The 16,707-nt window shown below is 48.5% G+C and overlaps 1 protein-coding gene across 2 annotated transcripts in view; it reads right to left on the bottom strand.

Annotated features, from left to right (window-relative positions):
* LOC122373887 (protein phosphatase 1 regulatory subunit 37-like) overlaps positions 1–13,061 on the bottom strand; it is a 37,454-nt gene extending 24,393 nt beyond the window's left edge. The window contains exons 1-3 of one of the 2 annotated variants that reach the window (XM_043352313.1): positions 12,918–13,061; positions 12,083–12,212; positions 983–1,097 (exon numbers count right to left, since the gene is read on the bottom strand). The gene's annotated coding sequence lies outside the window, so the exon portion shown is untranslated. The remainder of the gene's footprint in view (positions 1–982; positions 1,098–12,082; positions 12,213–12,917) is intronic. The other variant, XM_043352323.1, reaches the window with a different exon arrangement.
* Positions 13,062–16,707: the final 3,646 nt, after the last annotated feature.

Below are 16,707 nucleotides of genomic sequence, written 5' to 3'. Positions count from 1 at the left end.
TCTCGCCGCGCCTGCGGGCATATTGGTAGTACTAGGGACGGCCAGCATGTGACCGCGGCTTTCGGCGACCTTGTCAATTCGTTTCTCGACTCTGCTGTTCGCTACAAGACAAATACACATAGAAAACGGCTCGGGCATTTGGAGAAGAGCGGCTACTCTGAGGCGAGGGAAGAACACGGAGATTCACACAAACGACCTGACTAGGTTGCACTGGCCACAGTCGACCGAGGTGGGCTTCTGCGCCCTTAAAGACGCCTCTGACTGGCCATTGCGCTGACACCCTGGTCGGACCACGGTCATTGCTCGGACCCTGCCACTGGTTCGTGCTCAGGCTGCCTTAGCGGGTAGACCTGCTCGACCAGACGCCCCATTGGTGGGCGAGTGCTCGGTTCCGACTTTCCCGCCGGTCCAACAGCGTTCTGCTGGTTCCCGCCGATCCGGTTACGACACCGCAAGTGCCGTACCGACTCGGGCGTCCCAGGTGGGCGTAACGGTTACCACACCAGTTCGCGACCCCCAGGCTCTGTCAGCCGTCGTACGGCTCTCGGACGGACACTCTAATAGATCAGCCACAGATCAATAGATTGTCACAGACCGTCCGTCCAGCCACGCGCTACCCACAGCTCAGTACGACAGCGTGGCGTGGCACGCCAATCACCGTTCATACAATCACGCGACACACGCAGGACGGGGGAGGGGGACAAGGTCGGGGGTGGGGGGACTATTCTATCTGCCCGACCATCACGCTATGACATGACCCGGGCCGGGGCGCCATGTGGTGTTCTGTATCAAACTCAAAGGGTATCCAGAGGGTTGCGACATTGTCTATGAAATGCCGTCCTACACTACACAAACGCAACGTTTTATCAGCTTACAATTAACCACAGCAAGTTCGCAACTACAGTGCAACAAAGTCATTGAGCACAGGCTCATTTGACGTCATCGAAACCAGACAAAGCTGGTTCACATCGTTCTGTCTCACCTGTTTCACCTCCTCGTACTGTTTGTCGAGTCGCACCTCCTCCTTGTTTTTCATTCGAATGCCGTACTTGGCTGCCTCGTCTGGCTCAATGGGACGCTGCCGGCGGTACAGGTATCTAGGGGGACACAGAGGGGGGGGGGGTCAGTGGGGCAGAGCTAGCAGAGATTAAAAGGACGGGAAAACTTAGCAACAAGAAATAATTATAAAATGTCACGAATGTCATAGCGGTTACACGTAATAAAGGTCATATTGATAGGTCACGTTGATCACATGTGTCAAGCTGATTACAGAGGTCATAAAGGTCACATACACCACGAAAATCGTACAAAACACGCAGGTTACACAGATTACCAAACTTCCGCCAGTTAGTCCGTAGATCTCTCGCTCTGGGGTAACCACGGGACGCGTGAGAGCCCTAATCAACCGCGGTTTTGGAACAGAGGACTGGCGGCAGCCACAACCACGGTTACGCGCACCACGGGCACAAACAGCGTCATTATCGCCACCACAGCGCCGCAAACGCCGCTATACGCTCAGTCACCTTCACGGAGGGTATGTGCGCGGTGGGGAGAGACAAAGACGGCGCACCTGAGGCGATCGCGGTGTGAGACCCGAGGCCCGAGGGGATTTGGTCCGGTGCAGAAGGGTGGATGGAAGACTGACTTAAAGGGAAGTTGGAGACGACGAGAGAATCGAAGACAAGAGTTATTTAATTTCGGGTGACAAAAGAGGGTCCGTCAACTCCTTGTCATACTTCATGCCGACACAGGTGTAAGTTCGCGAAGTGGGGATGTCGCCTTTTTAGCTAAATGCTTAATGTGTTTCTGGGAATCATCATAGCGATTCCGAAATCATATAGACAATTGCCTGTGGTCTGGGGACCTTCTCGTTGGCATGACGACAAACGGCGATGCACTGACTCCCACGAGACCTAAACTTAACAGCACATTGACTCCATCACTCCATGGATGTCACGAGGCGGATTGAAAAGCTGGGTGCCACTGTCACCGAGAGAAGTATCTCCATTGGTCTGAGTGGACGGGGCCTGAGTGGACAGTCTGTTCCAATTGGCATTGACAGGTCTGACGTTGGTAGAGCTATACGAAGAGTCATGTACCACTGCGAATGCTATCGAGTCTCTGAGGGCAACATTTTTAGACCATTCGAAGAACCTATACCCTCTCAAATTTCAGCATTCATATTTTCGAAGTGTAAATATCAAGAAGACATTTGAGGACATAGTAAAGCCAGCTTTTTCACTATTTCTGCGATTACGACGCCTTGAGCCTCCATTTCTGATGACCGTGCAGAACACGACATAAAACATGACGAAAAAAGTCCGTAAATAGACCGCTGAGTGGCGCAGCGGCCATGATGCGCTCCTATTTACTCAACAGCTCCCAGTATTTACTCAGTATACCGCTCCTATCCGTCAGGACGACGGAGACCATCTGGGGCGTCCACGCGGAACGCTCCACAATATTGACTCAGAGTCCCTCTCAGTGCTCAACGCTCTCGCTGAGACCGTCTCCTTCACCCAGATCCCTAACGCAAACTCCCGAAACCACATAGAAACAACATAAAAACGCACGCGCGCGCATTCCTGGCCAAGCTCCACCGCAAACCGTCACTAAAAAACGACGCTGCTTTTTTAGCGGAGTCACGGCAGTCGTGACCTCGACAAAGCCTCGAGGCGTTAGAACCCGGCGATTTGGAGGGGAGGAGAGGGTGGCTGCAGATGTTCCGTTTCCACGCCGAGTCGGGGCCACCACGCGGCACACACGCGCACATTAGCTGATGGCTGGGCTGAGGCGTCCTTTCCATGTCAGCAGGGAATGGAACGTCAGGGAACGGAAGGCAATGCCACAGCAAGCATTATGTGGGGATAGGAAGCAGTGCTGGCAGGAAATTATTCTTTGCCCCGTTTTATATTATACGGGGTTGCATAATTTATTTCTATGAAGTCGTCATGTTGTCTACATAGCTGTCGCTGAAGAGCACGTAAGAACGTATCACAGCATCAATATGGGTATCTAATGGTATTTTCACAAGGGTTCAATGATTTCCACCGTAACGTTTTCGATGCAGTTTGCACCGTTTCGGGCACAGTGAAACAGCCCTTGGAAACAGCGAGCAATGCTCTGTGCGAGTCCACCGGCCGTTCGAGGCGGCGCGGGTCGATCGCGACGCCTGGGGCGCTGTAAATCGACCCCCCCCCCCCTCCAGGACCCCCACCGCGTCTGTGACGACACTGGTCAGCTGACTCAAAGCGAACGGCCGTCGAATGGAGTCTGTTGCCCGAGGGAAACGTGGGGAAAGGCAGTGGGAGCCGGTTCGAGCTGGTTGCGGAGACGCTGACACCGAGTGGATATACATTATACACGCCCGACAAAACTCGGAAGACTGATAACAAAAAAGTCGATAAAAAAGGCTTATTTGTCCTTTGTATTTTCATTTCATTGAGGATTTGGTAACTTAGATCATGCTGAAGAAGTCTCAACATTGAATAGTTTAGGAGACGGTCGTTATGAGCAAAATCCACGTCCTGCTGGAGCGTCGTGTGTTGATTTTGCGTGTTGTTCCACAATAAGGTCAGACTGATAGATAGGACATCCGCTGTAGTCGCATAAGAAATATGTAAGATCGAGAACGCGGACGCATGACGTTTCCTAGACATTTCCAGAAACACTTGCGAGCCGAGTAGGCACATATTTACCTACGTGCAACAATGTGTAGAACTGCTAACACAATCAAACACCGGGCTTGGCTATACTACATGAGCAAACCAAAAAATACGTGCCGATTAATTTCGCGATAAACGAGCCTTTCTGGTTGGCTGGTATTTCAACCTCACTGCTGGGTATCAGGGGCGGACGTTAAGTACGGCGCTGAAACGGCATGGTAACCCGATCCAATATACCGAACTCACGTCATCACTGGCAACGAACCGAACCCGTATACCCGCGGCCAGGTCCATAACCCCGGGCCGAGCACCGAACCAACTCAATTTGACGACCGAAACTTCGCGGCAGCCACAACTCGTAAAAACCAAACGACTCTGGCTCAAAGGCGGAGTGTTGCTGACCCGCCCCGCCGCGCACGTCAGCCTGCACGGCGCAAACCCTGCATGTTTATCCACAACACAGCTGTTCTATGTCTGCGTGACGTCATCAGGGGAGCACCGCGGGGAACAAATGCAAGAAAACAGCCGAGTTTCACAACCGGGAAACGCTTCACAGACCGGCGCCCGTCGAGACTGGGGTAGATGGGTGTCCGTCCATCACATACTGACGTCCAAAAGCCGTGAGAGGGCCATTCATCCACTGTGCACTGCACAAACACAGCATTGCCGCGAAAGGTCACGTTTCACGGTGAGGGCGAGCAACAACCAGAATCACCGCTCGCGGTCCGATACGGACCAAAAGTCGCCGATGTGCCTTTGTTCGCAAAGGGCACAGTGCACGCAGTACGGGAGGGCTGTTTTCGGTACCTCGTCACGTGCAGGCCGCACAAATGTACGAAATAAAAATTGTTGAACAATGGGCCACGATTCACGATGAAGAATACGAAGAGAAGGAACTTGCTTTGTAGGTACTCAGTATCCAATCAACTTAGAACTTCGGATCAACTTTGATGTCAACTATCGCAAAGAGCATCAAACTCCACATCAAACCATTAACCATCACACATCATAATCATCGGGAGCAGAAGATAGTGTCATTCATCAATAAACTTGTCCAAGTAGCTTTGGAAGAACAAACTGCTATAGCATGATAAAGTAGCAAAAACAATGAAACACCGCTATATGGACGCAAGCTGCATCAACAAAGACCTTGCGCTTAGCCATCCACAATGAGACCATCTGTAACTCATCAAGTCTTGACTGTCCTCACTAATACCCATCAGACAAGCCTCCTCTGAGATCCTGGCTGACATGATCGATCGTTGCTGGTCAGTAGCCACCCACTACGCTGTTGGCAACAGCGTTCTAGTGCTCATGTCGGGACTAATCCAGGGCATGTAACCGAATGTTGGCTATACCAGAATCATGCATTATCGTCGAAATGCATCGACGGTATACCTAAGACTAACCGCCAGTTACCAAAGGTTTAGGAGCACTATGGCAAGAAAGGTCATTTGGAATTAGATACTGTTCCAAAGCGGTAATAAGGCGCATTCATTAGAGGCAAACATCCGCAGCAAAATGCCATCAAATTTGTTCGATCAGTAAAATGAATAACGATTTGATGGTACGGTACCTAAATATGAGCCATTTTAGTCCTACAGAAATTCATCAAAATAATTAAACACGACACCAGAGAATTCACAACTCACGCCCCAGAGGAACGCGACAACGCTATTTTCAGGGACGCACCATGAGCCACATACGCGCGACAGACGCCAGATAAGACCCCGCCGATAGCGCGTCACTGATCTCAGCGCAAATACGAGTCACAGTGCAGTTAGCCATAGGACAGGTGCGCCTGCTGATAATTTACCACCGCAATCAGTTTGTCAGCAGTTTACGATCACGACGCAATAAAAATGGATCTCCGTCACAGCAAAATTTCATGGCAGTCACAGAATAGGGGGTCCCTGAAGCGAAGATAATGTTGATGATGTCAGCTAAAATAATGCATGGATAATATTTGTTGTTTGCACGACGGATTTTGAGAAGGTATGTTCGTTTTAAGGCCAAATAAAAAGGGACATGTTTTATGTTTTTACGTACCATTTATTGCAGCCAAATTCTTACTGGCAATCACTGTCATTGCCAATTGAAGTGCAATACATGGTATCACACTGAATTACTTCATTGCCTCCCTAATAATGAAATAACGGATCACATGTATTCAACTCCACCACAGATTGCAGGATCGTTTTTATTTGGGACCATATTTTTACCACTTCAATCGAAGAAGTTCAAAAGCCTCAGCCACCTAGCGTGACGTGCAATCACGCAACTTCGGTCATCCTGCCCTCCTCTGTCGACCCTCAGTGACCTTTCATCGGTCGCTCACTTCAGTCGAACCCCGTATGACCCCTGGGTGACCCGGTGACCTCAGGCGGCCACCGTCCGCGCAATGCGACAGGGCAGCTAGCGGGCGCATCGAACGTCGATGACTTCGGAGAATCGTGCCGATGTGAATCGTATCGAGCGACCGCGACGGTCAGACCCCTCGTGGTGTCACGAGGGGACGACGGGCGGATGTCACCGCATGATCCAGAAACGGACATATTGTCGAAATTCCCAAAGCAGAACCTTGGGGAGGAACTGCTTACACTCAGGACAAGCTCATTTAGTGGTGGTGCCAACCAGCAAACACTCGCTCACCGGTACGATGTATCAACCAATGATTGATGAGTTTTTTTTTTAGTTTAATGCAGAAGCTAAATCTATTTTATCAGCAGTAGTGCTTCTCTCTACATCAAGTCCATTTTTCTCACATTCCTAATTATGTGACAGTTTTCTTTTTTCCCGACAACATTCCTCCATTTCTAAATTTGTATCGGATAGCGATTCCCAGAGGCAATCTGCGTCCAGGAGCTGACCATTGAACAGGCTTGGATGAGCAGCTGGGACTGCTCAGCGCTCATCCACGTGTGAATGAGCTGCCAAACAGATTTACCCATCATTCCGCTCCATTACGGTCAAGCACTACTCCGGTCACTCAATGTCAGAAAGAATAAAAAGAAAAAGAAAGAAAAAAAACATTAAATGAATGGCAAGAGAAATAAAACAAAAGAGGGGAAAAGAGAGAAAACGTGAAGAGATAGACTAGAGAGGGAGGAGGGGATAGAGGGTGAGAGAGAGAGAGGGGGAGAGAGAGGGGGAGAGAGAGAGAGAGAGAGAGAGAGAGAGAGAGAGAGAGAGAGAGAGAGAGAGAGAGACCGGAGAGGGTCGCAGACCGCCCCAGCCCTCCGCAAAGCCCAGTTGGCACCGTTCGGCGGCACGGTACGTCGGGAATCCGACGGGCCACGCTGACACGGCGGTACTCGAGGGGGGGGGCAGTAGTGGGACAGGTGGACGCCCCACTCAGCTGAGTGGGGGAGGGGGGGACGGTTGTAGGCATGGCGTAATGTGCAGCTGTGGGATGACAAAAACGGTAGCGCCTCAGCTGGGGCGGATTGATGTGTATTTCTGCTGGAGGGCGCCACGTGGCGAGTGTATGTTTTTTATATTTACAATGCGACGTGAGTGTAGGTTGCTTCTATGCCACTTGTGTATGGTACTAAATATATGGAATATAAATAAACCACAAAACGAATGGCAGCGCAGCTCACACAGGAGCGCACAGAAATAACTTTTGACCCGTCCCATCGCCCAGTCCACCTACTAAACAGTAAACACATTAGAGATGAGTCAAGCCACATCACACGCTAGTCATACGCCATATCCGACCAAAAGTCACACACATTACACGCAGCATGTCAGAAGGCACGCACTACATACGAGATACGTTACGAGGTACGTGCGCACTACACACCTCCTCGGGCAAAGAACATCTGGCGTCTCAGTCATGGGCACCCATTCGTTCAGGAAGACAGGCGAACTTCAGAGGGACAGCATGCACCACACGGCCATCAATTCCGTAATGGGCCACTAGAGTAGGCACGGTGATGGAAGTTTCGTCACGGCGCGTAGCTGAGTAAACACGGGATGACGGGCGGTTAAATCAAAGGACAGCACAGGCCCACAGGGCCATAAGGTGCGCTCCGTACTGCGTGCTCCTTCAAAGGGGCAAAGTGCTTGATGTGAACGGCAGGAGTGACTTATTTAAGGAAATCAGGAAGAAAACTCATGACGGAATCTTCCGAGATATCAAGCGGAAGCAATAAACAAGTGCAAATTTGAATGAATAGACAAAAATTAAACTTGATTCGCAAATACGAGTATGCAAGGAATACTTGGCAAAAAAAAAAGAGAAATACGTCTCAGACTTCGCATTCATTACCAGTAAATCTTTTCTCAGTCATAAAATTCATCAATTTCCTCCGAATCTGTTCCCTTGACAGCAAAGCCCGCACATCGCCAAGTTCCCATCCCCACAAGCCACATAAGCGTGCCAAACAAAGCACATCAGACCCGTCGCCGCCACCGACACTGCCCGTCGGTCTCGACGCTGCCACCGTCGGTTTCGACGCGCGTCGGGCCGGCTTAGTTTGCAGAGCCCCCCGCACTAACAGCAACCGATGGCGGCGGCCTCACAGCTGTTTGGGACAAACACTGACACTGGACAGAGTCCTGACGTAGGCAGACAGAGAGACAGCTGACTAATAATGCCGGCCACGACGGCGATGACGATGACAAGGACGACAAAAAGAAATATGACGACGATAACGACGATGATGAAGAACATGGCAAGATAACGACAATGGCAGACGACAATAATGAGGCTCGTGTTTTTTAATTAATGATTTTTTAGCTTTCTGTTTTTTTTTTCTTTCAGAGGTTTTATGCACCTGGTAATGAGAATGGACTCAGGCGTCAGGGTAATTTTCCTCCTATTTTAGCTCCCACTTCCCCTTGTTTCGTAACATCATATCCGTAGCGTAGCAAATGCTAACCGACAATTAAAAGGCCACATAATTCAAGAAATCATAACGTTATTTCTGAAAGCATCGTTTCATAATTTCACCAACAAGCTAAACTAACTAACCCATTCTAATAAGTCCAGCGTCTTGGTAAGTCTAGCCTCTGCGTGCCAGCTCCAGCTCAGTCAGATTGCAGCCCGGCGCGGTGGGACTCACATTACAAAACATGTTTACCAGTGAGGCGATAAATTACGCACCCAGCCGAGCTTAGCGGCGGTGCCGTGCCAAATACCCGCACGAATTTATCATCCATAAATGGTACGGAAAGAGGGAGCTGAAGGAAAGAAGAGAGCAAGCGAGAAACAGAGGTGGAAGAAGAAAAGAGGGGGAGAGAGAGGGGGAAGGAGAGGAGAGGAGAGGAGAGGAGAGGAGAGGAGGGAGGAGAGGGAGAGAGGGCGGGTGCAGTTTCGTGGTTACTAAGAACCTTAGGTACTCAACATCGTCGCATAGGTATTCCGTAATAATACAATGTTTATTCCCAACCACGAGACCCCTTATTTCATGTGACAAGGCTTTTAGCAATCTCTGAAGTTTTTCGTATCACGCCTGGTGGCGCAGTGGGCAGCGATGCCAATTGCCAGCAGATCCACGAGGGTGTGAGACTCGAAAACAAGCCCACGTTCGGGCTCGAATACGATCGGCAACGCACGAAAGTGTACCTACGTCACTTTTAAAGGGACCCTCCCACCTTAACATTAGATTTGAGTTGAGATAGCCAAAATGGGGTCCCTGGCTCACAATTACCGGTTTCGGCACTCACAACATCGAGAAATGCCTTAAATCGGAAATATTGAATTTCAAAATTGCAGCATTTTGATTCAGAGGGGCTAATGCTTAGGAATACCCCTCTGAATGTGTGACGTCAGCGCAAATATCTAACGATTTTTAAATGTTTGACTAAAACGTTTTGTAGCACGCGGTGGTATATGCTATTTGCGCGCAACATCTGCCGCAAACGCCGCACTTCTAAAATAAAGTCGCTAGAAACAGCGGAGATCCCAAAAAAGTAAACAAAAGTAAAAGTCTAATATCTTGAAAACCGGTGAATATTTTTCGGTGAAATTTGGTAGATATTCGTTTTCGCTCTTTCTGAACCGAGCGACATCACTTTCATGCCAATTCATAAACTTTTTTGAAGGTAGGAGGGTCCCTTTAAATTATACGCACCGCGCGTCACAACGAAAAATAAATGTTCACGAACTTATACCGTAAACGTCAAGAAAGGAAATACCCACTTGTATGCAAGGCAACGACAAAAAATACACACACGTAGGTAGGTACGTCAAACGATTGATATGAATCCCTGCAGCTGTAAATGTTTGAAGAAAGCAGAAGAGTTGGCGCGAATGATGTAGCATTTGAGCACAAGCAGGGCTTCGCTATTAGGTAATACCGAAAACCATCCAACTACATCGAAACCCTGTCATTTCTGCATCGCGACCGTGCATGAGCCAATGACGTCATACGGATCCTGGCGGTGCCGGATTACAAGACCAGATGGCGTCACGCCGCATAGGTAATACATTCCATGAATCCCCGAATCAATAACGCTGCGGCTGTCATGGCCCATGGTAACCGGGGCTGATTTGGTGGCGCAGAGGGGTGATCAAATTAAAAACCTGAGTGTGTATGGATCAAATGCTGTCAAAAACCTACAAACTGTGCCACCGAAGCATACAATTTATGGACTACAAACCGCCACAAGATTCAAAGTTCGAGCCATCAATTATCTGAGTATCCATACGAGTGTGGTGTTGGTGAATGTTCACCACCCCATATTTGGCATGAGCGCGCCACTGGCGGCCTGCAGCCCGCTGGGCGCGCCTGCAGCCCGCTGGGCGCGCCTCTGCCGCGCGGCGCCGCGACCCAGGGCGGGTCGGCGCTGGCCGGAGGAGGCAGTCTGGTGAGGGGCGCGACACGGGTCGGATCTGTTGCTGCAGTGTGAATTCAGTGGGTCGGATTCTGTTACTGTTACTCCAGATACGGCAGTGTGAATACAAGCCTAAAGAAGACACGGTCTCTGACCTAACACGAGTCTATCCAAATCATAAATCATTCGATGCGGGTGAGAATCGTCCCCGAAGATATAAATCTGTCTTTGGATATGGAGAAAATAGCGACACTGCTCCGGTGCGCGGTCAGCGTCCTTAACGTGTTCTCGGTGCCGCGTTCTGCTGACGGTGGCTGTTCGATCATTCAGTGTCAGCCTGCTCACGAGCACATACTGCTGACGTGGTGGTCCGTCAGATCCCTCACGGTACTACGCCATAGGCTGGTCACGTGCCACATGGTATATTCGGACTCCTGTTAATGCAGCTACAGGGCAATAAAAAGTCACAGCTATACGCACACTGGAATACGCTTAGACCATAGTAATTAAAGAATCTAATTTTGTTTGACTGTCGTAAAAAAGAGGGCTTACCCTGGTCGTTAGTGGGGCTAATAAAGCTTATTCTACTGAAATGGAAGCCGTCATGTTTGGTGACCGACGCCAAAACAAAGCAGCATTGAAATGCAATAAATTTTACAAAGAATCGAGTGGTGAGGGGCCCGGTGCAACAGCTTATAGTAATTTGCTTACCGCTACCTGGTGTACAGCGCCGAACTGCTAATACCATCGCCAGCAAACATGTGTAGATGGCGCTAGTGTCAACTGCTTTCAAGCCTCAGAAATACATAAAGACACACATTCAGTTCAGCAAAGGGCCGCTCGGCCTCTTTCTTGGCTGCGCTCCCTCTTTAGCTCCTATTACCCATACCAAAAGTACCGAGCATCATTTCAGGATCTCCTGTAATTAGTGGTTTAACACTTGTATACCAAACTGTTCAATGTTCATATGCACTGATCAAACTCAGGAAAAGTGGCATGAGATAGTCGAGTAGCAGTTTGCAGTAAAGGGGAAGGAGCGATCAATGCAATCTGCGAAGGTATCCAAAGCCAACAAAATGCAAAACCAGACAAAACTTTGTGGCTACTTTTAATTTAACATTTGTATTAGATCCCCCCAAACGTGCAAACTGCAAAATGTACTCTTAGGTTAGGCTAGGTCATTGGAAGATCTGAGGGGGGGGCAGGGGGGCATTTAGAGCAAATGTTCTCACTTGACCCATAAGCTGTTATCAATAAGAACTTTCCCACTTTTAGAATAGAGAATACTTCACTTTCATTAGGTGAATATTTTCATCTTAAACTGTTCAGTAGTACACCCAGACCCAAGGAATCAGAACCTGAGAAAATGTCAGAATTTTCCAAACTTCTGGGGTTATACCCTTCCACAGCATCTAAAACTCCCTTCTTGGATTAGTTCTGCCAATTAGTTGGGATAGGTTTTGTTATGTAGGTACCTACCAACCCATTTCATTTTTTTATGGATTCAAAACAGTCATAACTCGTGACAAAGATTTAGGTATCCAGAGAAGGGTTTGCACTGGAATCAACAGAAAATGCTCAATATGGCATAAATTAGCATAAAAAGCACAAACCTCAATCCACACACCACTCACCTAATTGATGCAAATTCTTTGAGTGCAAATGAGCCACCAAGAACGATGGCAACAAAAGGGGCACCCACCCTTAGCATGCGGTTCTTGAGCAGCCTCTGCAGCCTTGGAGGAAGCTGTACCATGCTGAGCACTGAAAAGTAGGAGATAAATGAGTCACAATCATGGTTACTTGGAAATAGGACTGTATAATATGATGGACATTCGGGGGAGGTAAATAGGGTGCATATTTTGAGACCGCAACACAAATTGTGGCACTTTTTAAGACATGGGGTCTGCTCCCGTTGCTCCTCCAACCTCCTCCAAAGTCCAAACTCCTCTAACCCTCCTCTCGTTTAAAAAATTGTTTCTATAGCTCCTCCAGATTCCTCCAAGCTTATCTTGATTCCACATCTCACCACCACTAGTTGCCTCCTCGCTCATCCCAAACGAAAGTTGGATTTTTGGAGGAGGCTCTGCGTGGAGATAGTTGGTGCACGTACTATAAATGTGAATTGTTTATAAATGAGATTTAAGGGAAGTGGAAATAATTTTAGCGATTGATGAGGCTGTGATATCTTTTAATAGTAGTATGCGATAGTAATCTATGGTCATTTTATTAGAAAGCATTTAACTCTTGATTTATGTTTGCACGCCATAAATCGCTGACTGTTACAGCCTGCAAGCAGCTGATTTCCTCGCAAAAATGTTCCCGTGGTTCCTCTGAAATGGCTCTCCTCCAAGCTCATCCAACCTGATCAGATTTTTGGGAGGTACGACGGGAACATATCTGTGATCCAATGTCATGCCAATGCCATTCTACTGAAATGCACAAATGAAAGAATGAAAAGTACCTCACCTAGCAGCTACGATTGTGAGAATTGAGATGGAACTTTATTTAAAACTCATTTTTGAGAACACATAGCTACATAGGTACCAATAATATAATTATTCACATGACAACTGACAACACAGCGGCATACCCTTTGCCACCCTTTGCCTTGACCCATACATACATATATGTTCACAAATTTAACAAAGTAGCTACCGGATATGCTTCAGCCAAGAAAACTCGTCTTTAATTGGTTGTTTTCTTTGTTTTTTCAGCGTTGCTAGGCAACATAGAGACAGTTGAACATTCTTCACGTACAGCTAAAAAAGAAGAACATCATGTGAGTTTGGCGCACTTGCTACATTTTAGGAATGAAGATAAGCAGCAAGAAAATAAAATGCTTAGTAAATGATGTTATGATTATGACTAATGAGTGATGATCAGCAGATGATGTGATGATCAGTGATGATCAGAACAAATAAATGCTCCTGACCCTGCCTTTATATTTGTTCTGTGAATGGTAGTAAGGGTCTTGCCGGAAATACGGAACGTCATACTTGCTTGCTGCAGCATCCCAGTAAACATGCCGACGTCGGCCCGACGTCGGCCGACGTCGGGGTGACGTCGGCAACTCGGCATCGGCATGCCGACGTCGGCCCGACGTCGGTCCAACCTCGGCACGACGTCGGCTGGATGTCGGATATGCCCGCATGTACCGACGTCCAGCCGAGGTCCAGCCGACGTCGGGCCGGCGTCGGACCGAGATCAATTGCTGAGGTCCAGCCGACGTCGGGCCGACGTCGGGGCGACGTCGGACCGACATCGGCCGCTGTTTTGACCGTTGAAATAATATAAAATACATGTTTCATGTTTCATAAAGAGCTTCTGTATTCAAAATATCCTCAGGAAACTCAAATCTTCCTCCACGCCGCAACCCCCTGATCCGGACTGGACGGGAAACTTTATCTCATTTGGGATTGCCCGTAAGCCGAGCTCGCCCGTAGCCGGGTGCGGCGAGTGCTTGGGGGCTGCTCGGCCTATCCTTTGGTCAGGCTCAGCCCCGGCAACTCACCAGGGCGGGGCCCAGTTCATATAGAAAGGCCAGTCGGCAAGTGTCACTTTGCCAAAGTGCCACTTATCAAAGGGACACTTTGGGAAACGTTGGTGCAGGTGTGTAAGAGTGGCTATATGAATCCATTGTGGGGCAGTGGCGGCGCCACGAATTTTCGCCAGTGGGGGCAAGCTTGAGGTGACCCAACTGTTGTCTGATACCCCGATGCCTTGCCCCTAGATGTTGTCATTCAAAATTACCATAGTTTTGTAGCCTTGTTTGCATCATCACATCCTATAGTACCTACCTATCATGAATATTCCACAGGTCTTTTGTTCGCAGTTTTCAACATCAGCCAAATTTTGTGGGGGCAAAAACATAGTCTTGCCCCCACGGCCTCCTGTCAGTGAGGGCAGTCTGCCCCCACTGCCCCCACGGTGGCGCCGCCCTTGTTGTGGGGTCGCCCTCCAGTGAGTGTCACGTAACAGCAATGGGACCAGGGACTCTATATGAACTGGACCCAGGGTGCTCGCCAAGAAGACCAATGTCTCATCCTATCATCCTTCCGGCTCTGAAATGGTCTTGTCAGACCGAAAGGGCATAACCCAACAAAACAAACTATATTTGATATCTGGTTGAGTGGTGTAGTGGTTAGCGCACTAACCTCGCATTCCAATGACACAGGGTTCGAATCCCATCGCCAGATGATACTTTTGGCGTGTTGTCCCAGTAAACATGCCGACGTCGGCGACTGGGGGGCTCGAATCCCGCCGCCGGTTGATACTTTTGGCGCGTTGTCCCAATAAACATGCCGACGTCGGCCCCGTCGGTCCAACGACAAACGATCTCGTCAACCTCGGCAAACGACCTCGGCCCGACGTCGGCTCGACGTCGGCTGGACTTCGGCTGGATGTCGGAACATGCGGGCATATCCGACGTCCAGCCGATGTCGGGCCGAGGTTGAACCGACGCTGGGCCGACGTCGGGCCGAGCCTCGGCCCGACGTCGGGCCGACGTCGGCATGTTTACTGGGATGTCAGACGATGCCTACTTCTATTCTAATTGTTGGACCAAATTTTGATCGAGACAGTACCTAAGGCATACAGCGCAGCCAGCGGTGAAACCTCTAAAATACAGCGCGCCAGGGCCCTGTTTCACCGGTGATAGCAGCACGCTGCTATCAAATTGCTCGAGCTGACGTAATGTGATGACGTCATACTACTGACGTAAGGGGCAATTCTGGCGCACGATTGCCGCAATATTGTTTTACGTCATCAGCTAAATGTTCGAAGTTAATGTCCAAATTTTTCCTAAACCCAACTTCTTTTAAATACATCATATTGAAAAAATATATATCAAAAATATATATACTATCATGACTGCGTAAACTCTTACTTTTAGGCTCATACGTCACTTAATGCCGCCGCCAAGGTCGCGGCAATCGTGCGCCGGAACTACCCATTACGACAACAGTATGGCGTCACGACATGACGTCAGCTCGCGAAACGTGATAGCAGCTTGCTGCTATCACCGGTGAAACAGGGCCCAGGAGGATAGCATATGCCGGGGTCTAGGCTCTATATAGTCTATCTACGTTTTTCCTGGAAGAAATTCGATCCGGATGCAGCATTGTTGTTTCCCAGAAATACGCAGCTTTTAGAACCTCGGTGTTTAACCCGCGCGGGGCTGGGGGGAGGGATAAATTTTACCCCCCCTCGCGAATTTTTGCGATATCTCAAAAACGGCGGCGCGCAGCGCCGCCAAACTTTCAGTACCTTTTCTTACATCAATTTGACACGTTCCCTGAAAATTTGAGCGAAATCCGTCGGAAAATTTTTGAGAAATTGACGTTTTAGTGACGTCATGTTCGCCATTTTCGCCTCAAAAACGGCAAAAGTTCAAACGCCGCTAACCAGGGGCGCGGGAACTACTTTCCGACTGGGGGGGCACACCATAATAGAGATTAACCTAGGGTACCCCCAAATCTAGTTTTCTCACCGGTTTTAGGCCACTTATTTTTCACCCCTCGGCTTTTTCAACAAAAAAAGAAAACATTTGCAAAAAAAGTGTGGTATTCCGTCTCAAAGCTGTGGGGGCACCGCCCCCACGGCCCCAGAGTTGGGGGGGCAAGCTGCCCCCACTGCCCCCCCGGCTCCCGCGCCTATGCCGCTAACATCTTCATTTTTAAAGGAATCAAGACGTAACAAAAAAGGTTATACGTAATTTTACTTTGTCTATCAATTGGCTATCTCGGTTTTTTGAAAATTTTGGATTTTGGCCTAAATTTTTTTTTCAAAAAACTGACTTTTTTGGGAAAATCATTATAAAATCCAAAATTTTGAGTCTATCGAAAAAACCGGAATATATGTCAGAGAAGTGGTCTATGTGCATCTACATACCAAATTTTAGAAGAATCAGTTCAAAAATGTGGGAGTTATTCAAAATTTTATGACGTCACGACACACAAAATTTTTGAAAAATGACTTTTTTGGAAGTTCTAGACCTCGTACGGAAACAAAAATAGCACCATTCGATTCGCCGTGAAAAACTGCATCAGATAGACACCTTTTTAGGCCTTAACAACCAACTTCAAAATTTGACCTCACTTGACCTGATCTTGACCTGACCTCGACCTGAAATTCATCCAGAGGTGGTCCATATCACTTATTGAGTGTGCCTATTGAATTCTATGAGTAAAATGACCCATAAAACATGTGTCGCACATGCCCTTTTCTATATTTTGTTTTTTGGTGACCTGACCTGACC

This window comes from Amphibalanus amphitrite, unplaced genomic scaffold (assembly GCF_019059575.1).
Source record: "Amphibalanus amphitrite isolate SeventyFive unplaced genomic scaffold, NRLGWU_Aamphi_draft 000039F_arrow, whole genome shotgun sequence".
Lineage (NCBI taxonomy): Eukaryota > Metazoa > Arthropoda > Thecostraca > Balanomorpha > Balanidae > Amphibalanus > Amphibalanus amphitrite.
Note: the sequence above shows the minus strand (reverse complement) of the source record. Positions and strands in the feature narration are given on the sequence as shown.